We start from the raw sequence: 12,947 nt of genomic DNA, 5'->3' as shown, positions 1-12,947 counted from the left end.
TCAGCAGATTATTATCTCCTGGTAGAACCTACAACATTAGGGACTGACTATAGCTTACTTATAGGAGTAGGAAGCAAAGGTTCAGTAAAACAATTTTCTATTAGAGAGCTGCCTGCTGGGTTTGTTCAGGCTCTGTTTGCATTTCCATTATAAAAGTCCTATTTTTCACAGATGACTAAAATTTGCTCCAAGCAAAACTATGTTTTAAAAGATCCCCGCTTTATCAGACAGAAATGATTACAATGTATTGTTAATTAATTTGTTTGCTACAATAATTAAAGGTCCAAATAAGTCCTTACTCATGGCCTGTAGCTCTAATTCACATGAGAAGTCTCACTTGTTAACATAGTAGGTCATTAAATGGCACTTTGAATTCTGTACTAATTAAGTACAGAATTCAAAGTACCATTTAATGACCTACCATGTTGTGCCTAGGTATTTTAAGGATCTGTAAACAGTAACTGATATACTGTGTCATCCGTTCCTCCACACTAGGCACTATGGACTTAGAATGAGTTTCTTGATGCTTTGGAGTTTAACTCAGACTTTAATACTTGAATTTCAGTGAGATTTAGACTCCTAAGGACTACATTCACACAGGAAAGTAGGCTCCTAGAAAATCACTGGGATTAACAAAGCCTAAATTAGATGCCTAGGTTTCCTATACTATGAATGAGGAAGCGAATTGGATTTGCAAAAGCCAGCATGCTAGATGGCTCTGGGGCTAACCTAGCCAATAGAAGATGCCAAAGCAAGGGGTGTGTCCTAAGCCCCACCCTACTTTGAAGTTCAGCACCTCCCACACTTGGTATTCTCAGCTGCATACCCTCCCCTGGGGTTAGGTGCCTACACTATTTTTGCAAGAAGCCAGGGGAGGGGACAGAAGTACCTCCTTCATAACTTTTAGCCCATTTATTATGATACTCACCCATGATGTGGGAGACCTCTGGTTCAAGTCTTCCCTTGACCTGGGTGGGGGGGAAGGGATTTGAACACCTCTGAGGTAAATGCTTTACCCCCTGAACTATCAGATAATCTGATGTCAGGCTTCTTCATTCTCTGCCGTTAAAGATGTTCCATTGTGGATAAATAATTTTTAAACAGTCTTTGGAGCAGGGGGACTGACTCCCGGGATCTCCCACCTCACCGGTGAGTGTTCTAACCACCAGGTTACAGAATCATTCTCATGATCTCTTGTACTCACTCTCTTTCTGGCACAATGACTCTTTCATTGGTTATCCACAGTGGGAAGTTTCAACAGGAGTGATTGAAGGAACCCCCATCAGACTATCCAGTAGTTCAATGGTGTGGGCACTCATTTGAGTGGTAGCAGATCGCTGTTCAGATCCCTTCTTCTCTGGTGGAGGGAGGATTAAATACGGGGTCTCCTACAACCTAGGTGAGCATGCTAACCACTGGGCTGCAAGTTATGAGAGAGGTCATCTTCCTTCGCATTATTTTATACGAGCTCGCCTACTGATCCCGATCCAGCAGGCAAATTCTAAGCCGACTGACTGGATTGGGCCCTGCAGGAGGGTTAGGCAAGGGAATGCCTATCTTTCCCCAGTTTATGCATTGCTGTGGGGCTTAGGTATCCAGACCCATAGTGCAAGGCAGCAGTACATATGCTCAGAGGCAGAAACCTAAATATCTAAGAAGCTTTTACTACAAAAATGTAGGCACCAAGCAAGTTTAGGTGCCTACAGGGTTTGGTGGCAGCTAAGTAGGGATTTTGTGAATCCCAATGGGGTCTGCTTCTGATATTTAGGCCCCTAAAATCTTGTTGTGAATCTAGCCCTAAGTGCCAGAGTCATTGTTTAAAATAGGACTTTGGCTCCTAAGTCACTTAGGTACTTCTGAAAATTTTACTTGTAATCTTCAGCATAACTTATTAGTCAAAGCATTTAGTAGTATCCTTTTCTGCCTCTTTGAGAAAATGGTATGAGTCCATATACAAGTAAAAGAAATTACTGTTAAAGCTCTTCAAACATATTAATGAGGATTATGTTTGTTATCTCACAGCAAAATGTAAGTATCTCTATGTCCATACTTCACATGTAGGATCACTCAGAATTGCAAGTTAAATCTAACTATGTATTCATGAGTGGCTCCTTGCTCTTGTTTAATTGTTTATTAAAGAAAAAAATGAAAAACTGTAATGAGATAAAGGTTGAGTCTCATTTTGGTTACTTTACTATATTACTTCCATCTAGGAAAAGATGAAATATCAGTTACATCACAAGAGGAAAGATGTTCAAACAATTGCAGACTAAGCTACTTCATTTGTTAGAGCTGTCAACAGAGCTGAGATAGATAATCTTGTTGCAGACTTTGATTCCGCCTGGGACTGGAGAACAGCAACAGTGGGTATTTTATATTCTAGTGTTACACTCATAATAATGGCAGCTCAGCAACACCTCAGGAACTGATAAGAAATGTGGTACCTAAACATTCAAATTATCGATTGTGGCAAAATGTTCATGGAAAAACAATGCCTACTGATAGGTAAGCAATGGCACAGGACACAGAGCAATAGGAAATGTTACAAACAATCTATATGGAATTGTCATTTTCATACACGATATCCCAATTAGTTCGGGGGTAAAGAAGTAGATATTCCAATTCTCATTATTCTCTATTTCAATTTGTAGGGGCAGCAGCTTGTTTAGTTCACTGTGTTATTCAAAAGGTTTAACTGTTTTAAGTTTAATTGTTTGCAGTGTTGTTGTAGTCATGTTAATCCCAGGATATTAGAGAGGCAAAGCGGGTGATGTAATATCTTTTATTGAACCAACTTCTGTTGGAGAAAAAAAAAAAGATTTCAAGCTTACACAGAGCTCTTGTAGTTTAATTGTTTAATGTCCTTTTCACTGATCCTGCAACTTGCCACTCTCAAAATAAATGTGACACTAAATCTGGTTTAATAAATTCATTTTCACAGTAAAAGAATTAAAAGAATGTGTAAGCGACATTACCTTTCCTGGGAACAGCACACGCCACAGTTCTATGCAATACAGATTCAAGAAAAAGTTGCAAATAAGTTAATAAATATATTTTTTTCCTCCTGTTGCTTTTATATCATCGGATATTAAGGGCCAAATTTTCACAGACATCTCTACTTGTCCTTCAAAATTGTGAGTGCAGTTTTCTCCATTTAAACTGTGTGCATGTTCAAACGCAGTTTGCACTTAAAAAGAAAAACAGAGTTCATCTGTGAGCAAAAACTTAGATGTACAAAACTGTGATTACAATCTTAGAAACTACTTTTGCAAATCTGACCATGTCTCTTTTCTAAGCACTGTTAGATATTATCTTAAAATAATAAACAATAATAATCCATATGAGTTACAGGTCCTCATTAGTTTTGTTCTCCAGCACTGAAAATGGACATGGAATGGGTATCTGAACTCACTGCACAGGCCACTCACACAATAAGGAAAGGATATAGAATCATAGGACTGAAAGGGACCTCGAGAGGTCATCTAGTCAGTCCTCTGCAGTGAAGGCAGGACTAAGTATTATCCAGACCATCCCTGGCAGGTGTTTGTCTAACCCGCTCTTAAAAATCTCCATTGACAGAGATTCCATAACCTCCCTAGGCAATTTATTCCAGTGCTTAACTACCCTGACAGTTAGGAAGTTTTTCCTAATGTCCAACCTCAATTGCCCTTGCTTCAATTTAAGCCCATTGATCTTGTCCTATCCTCAGAGGTTAAAGAGAACATTTTTTCTCCCTCCTCCTTGTAACAACCTTTTATTTACTTGAAAACTGTTATCATGTCCTCTCTCAGTCTTCTCTTTTCCAGACTAAACAAACCCAATTTTTTCAATCTTCCCTCCCCCTTCCCTCTCTAGACCTTTAATCATTTCTATTGCTGTTCTCTGGACTTACTCCAATTTGTCCACATCTTTCCTGAAATGTGGCACCCAGACCTGGACACAATACTCCTGTTGAGGCCTAATCAGTGGGGAGTAGAGTGGAAGAATTACTTCCCGTGTCTTGCTTACAACACTCTTGCTAATACATCCCAGAAGATGTTTGCTTTTTTTGCAACAATGTTAAACTGCTGACTCATATTTAGCTTGTGATCCACTATTACCTCCAGGTCTCTTTCTGCAGTACTCCTTCCTAGGCAGTCATTTCCTATTTTCTATGTGTGCAACTGATTGTTCCTTCTTAAGTGGAGTACTTTGCATTTGTCATTGAATTTCATCCTCTTTACTTTAGACCATTTCTCCAGTTTGTCCAGATCATTTTGAATTTTAATCGTATCCTCCAAAGCACTTGCAACCCTTCCCAGCTTGGTATTGTCTGAAAACTTTATAAGTGTACTCTCTATGCCATTATCTAAATCATTGATGAAGATACTGTACAAAACTGATACCTGCGGGACTCCACTTGATATGTCCTTCCAGCTTAACTCTGAACCACTGATAACTACTCTCTGGGAATGGTTTTCCAACCAGTTATGCACCCACATTATAGTAGCTCCATCTAGGCTGTATTTCCCTAGATTGTTTCTAAGGTCATGAAAGAAGTATTAAAAGCTTTACTAAAGTCAAGATATACCACATTTACTACTATCCCCCATCCACAAGGCTTGTTACCCTGTCAAAGAAAGCTGTTAGGTTGATTTGACAGGATTTGTTCTTGACAAATCCGTACTGACTGTTACTTATCACCTTATTATCTTCTAGGTTTTTGCAAATTGATTGCTTAATTATTTGCTCCATTATCTTTCCAGGTACTCATGTTAACATGATTGGTCTGTAATTCCCTGGGTTGTCCATATTTCCCTTTTTATAGATTGGCACTGTATTTGCCTTTTCCCAGTCCTCTAGAATCTCTCCTGTCTTCCATGACTTTTTGTAGATAATTATATGGAAAACATCTATAGTCCTCTAAGTTCTGCAGGAGGAGTGGTAGATACGATGGAGGGTAGGGATAGGATACAGAGGGACCTAGACAAATTAGATGATTGGGCCAAAAGAAACCTGATGAGGTTCAACAAGGACAAGTGCAGAATCCTGAACTTAGGACGGAAGAATCCCATGCACTGTTACAGACTAGAGACCGAATGGCTAGGAAGCAGTTCTGCAGAAAAGGACCTAAGGGTTACAGTGGATGAGAACCTGGATATGAGTCAACAGTGTGCCCTTGTTGCCAAGAAGGCTAACAGCATTTTGGGCAGTATAGTAGGGGCATTGCCAGCAGATCGAGGGACGTGATCATTCCCCTCTATTCGACATTGGTGAGGCCTCATCTGAGTACTGTGTCCAGTTTTGGGCCCCACACTACAAGAAGGATGTAGAAAAATTGGAAAAAGTTTGATTCTAATACAGAGGAGACAAAATCTGGAGCAGGGAGGAGGGAGAAAATTCCAAAACAATTACAGACTTTGCTTATGAAGGCCCATTACAATATTTATTAAGCTACTTTGTTAGAATTTTTTCATTTATTACTTATTTTGAACGTCTTTTAAAATACAAAATAACTAATGTCTTTCTTCCAAAATCAGTGCAACATACGCAAAATGTTTTAAAGGAAACATCTTGGATTTACAAAATTCTATTTCTAGAATTCTTATATATAGGACAAATCAGCATACTAACAATAGTTGCTGTTTAAAGATAATATATGTAAATTCTCACTTCTGTTTTTCCCCCAACAATGAACATTTATTTAAAAATGTGTGTTCTCCATTATTCATTTCCTTCTGTCTCAATACACTCATGCTTTTGATGCCCAGATATATTATAGATATAGCCATTGTGAGATATAATCCAGCAATCTGCTGAAAACACAAGTACATTATTTTAAACCTGTGTCTTACACTTTGTACTCTAATTACTTAAAATGTAATCTTTAATAATTTGAGAAAATTAGCTTTTTAAATTAACTGAAATACATAGAAATATAAAAAGTTACTTATTCCCCCACTTTAAGCTTTCATAGAACTCCCATCAGTTGACATGTCATGTATATAAAGGCAAATTCTAACAGGGGCTCGTGTAAAAACACCTACCAGAAAATCCACCCTATTCCTGGCTACCTCCAAAGACTAGCGAAGCCAACCTGATCAAAACTGGAAACTCTGTTGTGGGGAGCTCTGCTACTTTTACACAAATGTGACTTTTGACAGGAGCCCCTACACACACATGTAAAATCCTGTACAAGTTATTTGTGCTTGTACAGGAAGAATAATCTGCATTGAAATCTGTACATGGGGCAATTGCCAAATATATTAAAGATGCATGTTTAGGGCCTTATCCAAAGTCTACTGAAGTTTATGAAGTCTTTCCACTGACTGCAGTGGGCTTAGGACCAAACCCCAAATCTTCTTTTATAGTATATATGCACTTCATAAGGGGAGAATTGGTGGGAGAAGGCAGACTTTAGGTCTTTGAGGCACGAATATATTCCAAAACATTTGAAGATTCTAATGCAAAAATACATTAAACTCTTCTTTTCAAGTTTAGAAAATATACACCTATTAATTTTGCATTCAAGCTATCAGCATGGCCTTGAAACATAGTATCTCAGTGGAAGTAAATCTTCTCTTTTTGACTGATGTGGTGGTAGGTTTTTTGCTGTCAAATTCATATTCCACAGTTGCTTTCTCAAAATCATACTTATTCGTTTTCTTGCAAGGCTGGCTGAAGAGGATAGAGCAGCCTGACAAATAGCAACCATGAGAAAATACAAATTCATTTCCATCTTACCTAACTGGAGCAAAGGAAAGGGGCTTATCTGAAGAAAAGCAATTTAGAATCTTGGCATATAGAATTATACTGAAGAAATGGTTTATGATATGAAGTTGCTAAATTACAGGAAGCTTGTTAGGTTCATGAAAATTTGTTCAGAAATGAAGTGGATTTTTGAACATACTTGAAAACGAATAATCAATTTAAGAAAGATGATAAATGCTGAAATATCTCATCGCAGATTGATTGCTAGAAAGTTTAATGAGATAAGAGATTTACTTAATATAATACAATAGAATATTTTTACTTTATTCTTTCTCCCAAAAGAGAAGGCAGTTGTGTAAGTATATATATATATATATATATATATATATTACAATATCCTACCACATGCAGATAACTAATTTTGCAACACAAAAAGTCCTGTAATAACCAAACTACAATAGAACTGTTATTGTCTCACTTTTTTGTGGAATGTGAAGGGGTGGACTAGACCCCAAGGCCCCTCTTGCTGGAGGGCTCATGGCCCTGCCACACCCACACCCCAAGTAAAGGGCAGTGGAGAGAGTCCTCCAAGCTGTCTACAATGTGGAGACGTGGGATGTAGCCAATCAGAGAGGGGTTGCAGGGAGCAGCCAATCTGAACCCAGCAGGCTTATATAAAAGGACCTGCAGTGCAGAACAGAATTCAGGTCCTTGCTGCAGCTGGAGGAGCATGCATGGTGTGCCTGGCTGGCTGAAGGAGCTGCAAGACGTTGGAGAGAGCAGTGCTGGCAGAGACTGGTAGGAGCCAGAAGGAGCTCCTGGCTAGCGCCTGAGACTAAACCAGGACAAGGCCCTCAGGAAAGTGTGAAGAACGTGCTGGGGCCGCAGGGAAGTGACCCAGGGAATCATAGCAGCAACACAGCTTAGTTAAAGGGCAGGGCCAGCTCTAGCGTTTTTGCTGCCCCAAGCAGCAAAAAAAAAAAAAAAAAAAAAAAGCCGTGATCAGTGGCAGCTTTACCGCCGGTTCATTCTACGTCAGCAATTCAGCGGCAAGTCCTTTGCTCCGAGAGGGAGTGACGGCCCCACCGCCAAATTGCCGCCAAATGGCCGGACGTGCCACCCCTCTCTTCATTGGCCTCCCCAGACACCTGCTTGCTACACTGGTGCCTGGAGCCGGCCCTGTTAAAGGGACATGGCTGCTACATTTTGGGCCCCTGGACTGGGCCCAGAGTAGAGGGCATGTCTGAGTCCCCATCACCAGCCACAGAGAGTGAAGAGTCTCTGGGGAGGGAGCCCTTGGGAATGTGGCCCCACACTAGGACTGGGATTGCTTGAAGAGCAGGGACAATTGGAGCATGCCCAGAAGCAGCTGAGAGACAGTCCAAAACAGGGTACTGAGATAGGCCCTGCTGGGCAAATTGAGGATTGAGCCTAGGGATAGGGCTACAGATAAACTGACCTTACAGAGGACACTGAGATAGGCCCCCTATTGGACTTGTACCCCGAAAACGGTTTGATTTTATCTCACATACAGAGGGTGTGTAACTCGGCTGGTGGGCTGAGTTGCTGAAGACTCCACCGCAAGCCAGAGAGAAAGTGCAGGCACATGCACTCAGACAAGGCTGTGCTCCTGAGAAGTGAGTATCACCCCGTTACATGGAAGTTTTCTGAATCTCAGCAAAGGTTTCTTTACTTAACCTGATAACTGTTGGCCAGGCATTCAAACAGTTCAGGTGACAGTGCTTAAAAGCAATGGCTTTGGAAACAGGTGGGGGAAGAATGTGTTTGGGGTACTCATCAGTGGGTCAGTGAATTGGAAAGAACTCTAAGATGGAGAGCTTTTCCTATATGCTTTCTGATTATTCTAAATTATTTTTCTTCTTTGTTATGAATAATAACTTTTGAGGAAAAGGCCCTGCTGACCTCAACTGTATTTTTCCTGCTAGCTTACAATATTACTGCTGTGAATAATCTTCCCTGCCCTACATTTCCATTATGCTGCCAACTTCTTTCTTTCTGAAAGCTTTCTTTCTTCCTTCCTTCCTTCCTTCCATCTGCCCCAGCCAACCAGAATGTTCCTTTTAAATAAATAAGATTTGTCCAGCTTAAAACACAACACCACAGGTTGATCCACTTCACTCAGAGTCAGAAACAAACATAGTGCTGCACCAAAAAAAAAAAAAAAATGCTAATACATTCAGAAATGGCAGTCAATACATGTCATATACACATGTTACCCGAGTGGGTGGCAACCTCAACCTAGGTTGAAATACCTAGACTTCCCAGAAGCACAGGTACTGAACTCAGTGGGTTGACCTATCCCTATGTTCAATGTCTAACAAACTGCAAGGACTCTACCTTTCTCTATACTAGTATCTCAAGAAGCACGTCAGCATTCAATAAATAATAAAAATAATAAGAATCCGACAGACGAAGATTAAATTGAGTTCCATTCAATTTACTGTGTAGGAATACTTCAGATGAAGATACGGGATAACTTAATAACAAGCAATCAAATATTCAAAAATGGCCACTAATTGGGGACACCCAAAAACTGAGACATCCAAAATTAGTGGCCACTTTTGAACACATTGGCTTAAGCTCCTTGAACAATAAATATTACATATCACCTTTTATCTGATTAGAGGCTAGCTCCATGTCTCCAGGTAGTCTTTCCCCGGCCATTTACTGTTGTGTAGTTAGCCTTTCTCCTGCCACAGAAGCATCTGTATTGTACTGCCTCTGTACATAGAGGCTTTTGTGAAGCACTTTGGGATGAAGGGTGTGACTGTATACAAATGTTAAAGTAGTATATGCCTCTCCTGAACTTTCTTTAATTTTGATGTATTCCACCTTCCAGGATTTGTTCACACTGTTATGTGTGGAATACAGTGACCTTAAAAGAAACATTAGTAAAATATGAGTAACTGACATACTGCGAGACACTGATAAGTTTAAATATGGATAAAATATGGAGAAACCCAGAAAGCACTTTGTGACAATAAAGCAACTTTATTCATTTCAAATGTTATGCTACAGTAAGTTGTATGATTCTGCCAGATGTTTCTCTTTAGATGAATTTTACTATGCCAGAGAGGGCAATTCGTTTTAATGAGAACATTTTTTCTTAATAATATTTGTTCTGGAAAGCAGTGATTTTCGAATTTCACATTCTAATGAGAATAATTTCCTTTAATTAATTGGCATTATCATCCTTCCACTGATTCAGTCAAAATACCAATTAGCTCTAGGCCTACTGTAAAAGTGGGAAATAGGGAGAAAGTTTGCAAACATTCCAGGTACCATTGCCTTCAGTGAAGTATGTGCAGATTATTTGCAAGATCAGGCCCTTAAGCATAAAAAGTTGAACAAACAATATAGAAACTTTAAAATTTATACCAAAGAATGACTGTGCTTAGGAATTAAAAGAAAACCCATCTATCTAGGTAAGGTCCATATTCTCCCCTTCGCTATCCCTGTCACCTTGGTTCTCAAGTCCACACTCTGGCTGTGGAGGGTTTTTTCTGCATAAAGTTGGAACTCCTCATCTTCACTTTTAAGGGTTTATACAGCTCAGCCCCTGGCTACATAACTGCTGTAACCTTTGCCTTTCTGAACCCATCCAGTCCCTGTTTTTCATCATTCTTTCTCATGTCATACTTAATATTTAGAGAGTAAATTCTTTCAGATAGAGATCTTGCACAAAATTCAGAAGTGATGCATAAGATGGTGTAGGTTAGACTCCCTTACATTCACTTAGATCACTAGATCAACTTAGACTTGTTCTTCCTGTGACTAAGGGAGTCTAAATTTGTATAAATGACATGCTGAGAAACCACAATGTTTAAGAAAATAAAGGTAAAGTAGTTTCCACCCTACTGTAATTTATACCTTTTTATTCCTTTTGGTGGCTACTTACACAGACTTAGACTCCCTTAGACAAGGATAGAGAATGCATAAGTCTGTATGTGTCAGTTATGAACTGCGTCCCTTGTCTTTCTGTACCTTCTGTGAAGAACCTAAAACAAATTTGGGTCTTATAAAATAATAAGTAAACTAATACATTATTACATTAGTAACTAATACATAATACACAAACAGCTTTACTGGGTGCAGTTGTTAAAGACAATGTTACAAAGGAGAAAACTGACACCTATAAAATGATATTAAAAAAAAGACAGCATGGTCCTCTATCAAGACTCAGTAGCAAATAGGGCTGAGGTATGGTTTTGAACTTGACTTTCCAAGTATTGTTCTTGCAACACTATTTGTAATGATATGGTGAAATCAGTGTTCCCAACATAAATCTCCTAGCATGGATCTTAAAAATCTGTTTGGGCTTAAAATTGGCAAAAGGAAGCTGAACAGAAAGAGATGTTAGGAAGGAGAAATTAAAAAAAAAACATTTCTAAAATGCAGAATCTCATAATAAATAAATCAAATGTATTGACTTAGTGATGCTTTTGCACACCTTAACTACTAAAAAGCCCTATAATAATTTAAGATACTTTATGAGCTTTCTAAAAACAATAACTGTTATAATAATGTAAAAGAAAGCTTTGCTTTCAGACTTAAGCTGTGAAGACCTTTAATCCAGAATATTCATTAGTTTATTTGGATTAATTTTGCAAAATGTTACTGGGTCACATTCATCTCTTGTGTAGCTTGGCGGACTTCAACTGACTTAAAACTGAAATGAATATGGATAATTTTGTCCGAGGATGTATACAACAAGTTGATGAAAATGTTAAAAAGTGTTAAAATGCAAGCATAAAGGGATGTTAAAAGGATATGAAATTCAGTAACTATAAATTTCAGCAGTTTGATTTTTAGGACACAATCTGACAAACAGATATGACTGTTACTACATTATTATGCCACAGCAATGTGCTTTCTTTTCCCAACCTTACCATTATAGACTAACTTCTGCTCACCTTCCTCCCAGTAAGTCATTAGGACTTTTTCACCCTTCAAGTGAGCAGGAGTTTATTACTATTATTATTAAATCCCCAAAGCAATTTACATTCAAGGTCCAAATCTGTAAAGCACTCAAGTCTGTGTTTATCTTTCAGTTATGCATAAGTCCCACTGAAGTTAAGGGCACTTTAGCATGTGCTTAAGTGCTTCCCAGAATCAAGGCTATGGATGCCAACCTCTGTACTCTCCCTTTAATGACGATAATATGCTTAATTTTTAACAACCAAGACAATCATGGGAGACGGGAGAGATTCCAGAAAACTGGAAAAGGGCAAATATAATGCCCATCTATAAAAGGGGAAATAAAAACAACCCAGGAAACTACAGACCAGTTAGTTTAACTTCTGTGCCAGGGAAGATAATGGAGCAAGTAATTAAGGAAATCATCTGCAAACACTTGGAAGGTGGTAAGGTGATAGGGAATAGCCAGCATGGATTTGTAAAGAATAAATCATGTCAAACCAATCTGATAGCTTTCTTTGATAGGATAATGAGTCTTGTGGATAAGGGAGAATCTTTGGATGTGGTATACCTAGACTTTAGTAAGGCATTTGATACGGTCTCGCGTGATATTCTTACCGATAAACTAGGCAAATACAATTTAGATGAGGCTACTATAAGGTGGGTGCATAACTAGCTGGATAACCGTACTCAGAGAGTTGTTATTAATGGTTCCCAATCCTGCTGGAAAGGCATAACAAGTGCGGTTCCACAGGGGTCTGTTTTGGGACCGGCTCTGTTCAATATCTTCATTAACGACTTAGATATTGGCATAGAAAGTATGCTTATTAAGTTTGTGGATGATACCAAACTGGGAGGGATTGCAACTGCTTTGGAGGACAGGGTCATAATTCAAAATGATCTGGACAAATTGGAGAAATGGCCTGAGTTAAACAGGATGAAGTTTAACAAAGACAAATGCAAAGTGCTCCACTTAGGAAGAAAAAATCAGTTCACACATATAGAATGGGAAGAGACTGTCTAGGAAGGAGTATGGCAGAAAGGGATCTAGGGGTTATAGTGGACCACAAGTTAAATATGAGTCAACAGTGTGATGCTGTTGCAAAAAAAGCAAACATGATTCTGGGATGTATTAACAGGTGTGTTGTGAGCAAGACACGAGAAGTCATTCTTACGCTCTACTCTGCTCTGGTTAGGCCTCAGCTGGAGTATTGTGTCCAGCTCTGGGCACCGCATTTCAAGAAAGATGTGGAGAAATTGGAGAGGGTCCAGAGAAGAGCAACAAGAATGATTAAAGGTCTTGAGAACATGACCTATGA

General features: G+C 39.0%; 1 protein-coding gene across 11 annotated transcripts in view; it reads right to left on the bottom strand.

Annotated features, from left to right (window-relative positions):
- Positions 1 to 12,947, bottom strand: part of GPC5 (glypican 5) — a 1,011,494-nt gene that overhangs the window by 857,425 nt on the left and 141,122 nt on the right. The window lies entirely within an intron of this gene.

The sequence above is a fragment of the Malaclemys terrapin genome, chromosome 1, assembly GCF_027887155.1.
Source record: "Malaclemys terrapin pileata isolate rMalTer1 chromosome 1, rMalTer1.hap1, whole genome shotgun sequence".
NCBI lineage: Eukaryota > Metazoa > Chordata > Testudines > Emydidae > Malaclemys > Malaclemys terrapin.
The sequence above is the reverse complement of the archived record's forward strand: the minus strand, read 5'-3'. Positions and strand labels throughout refer to the sequence as shown.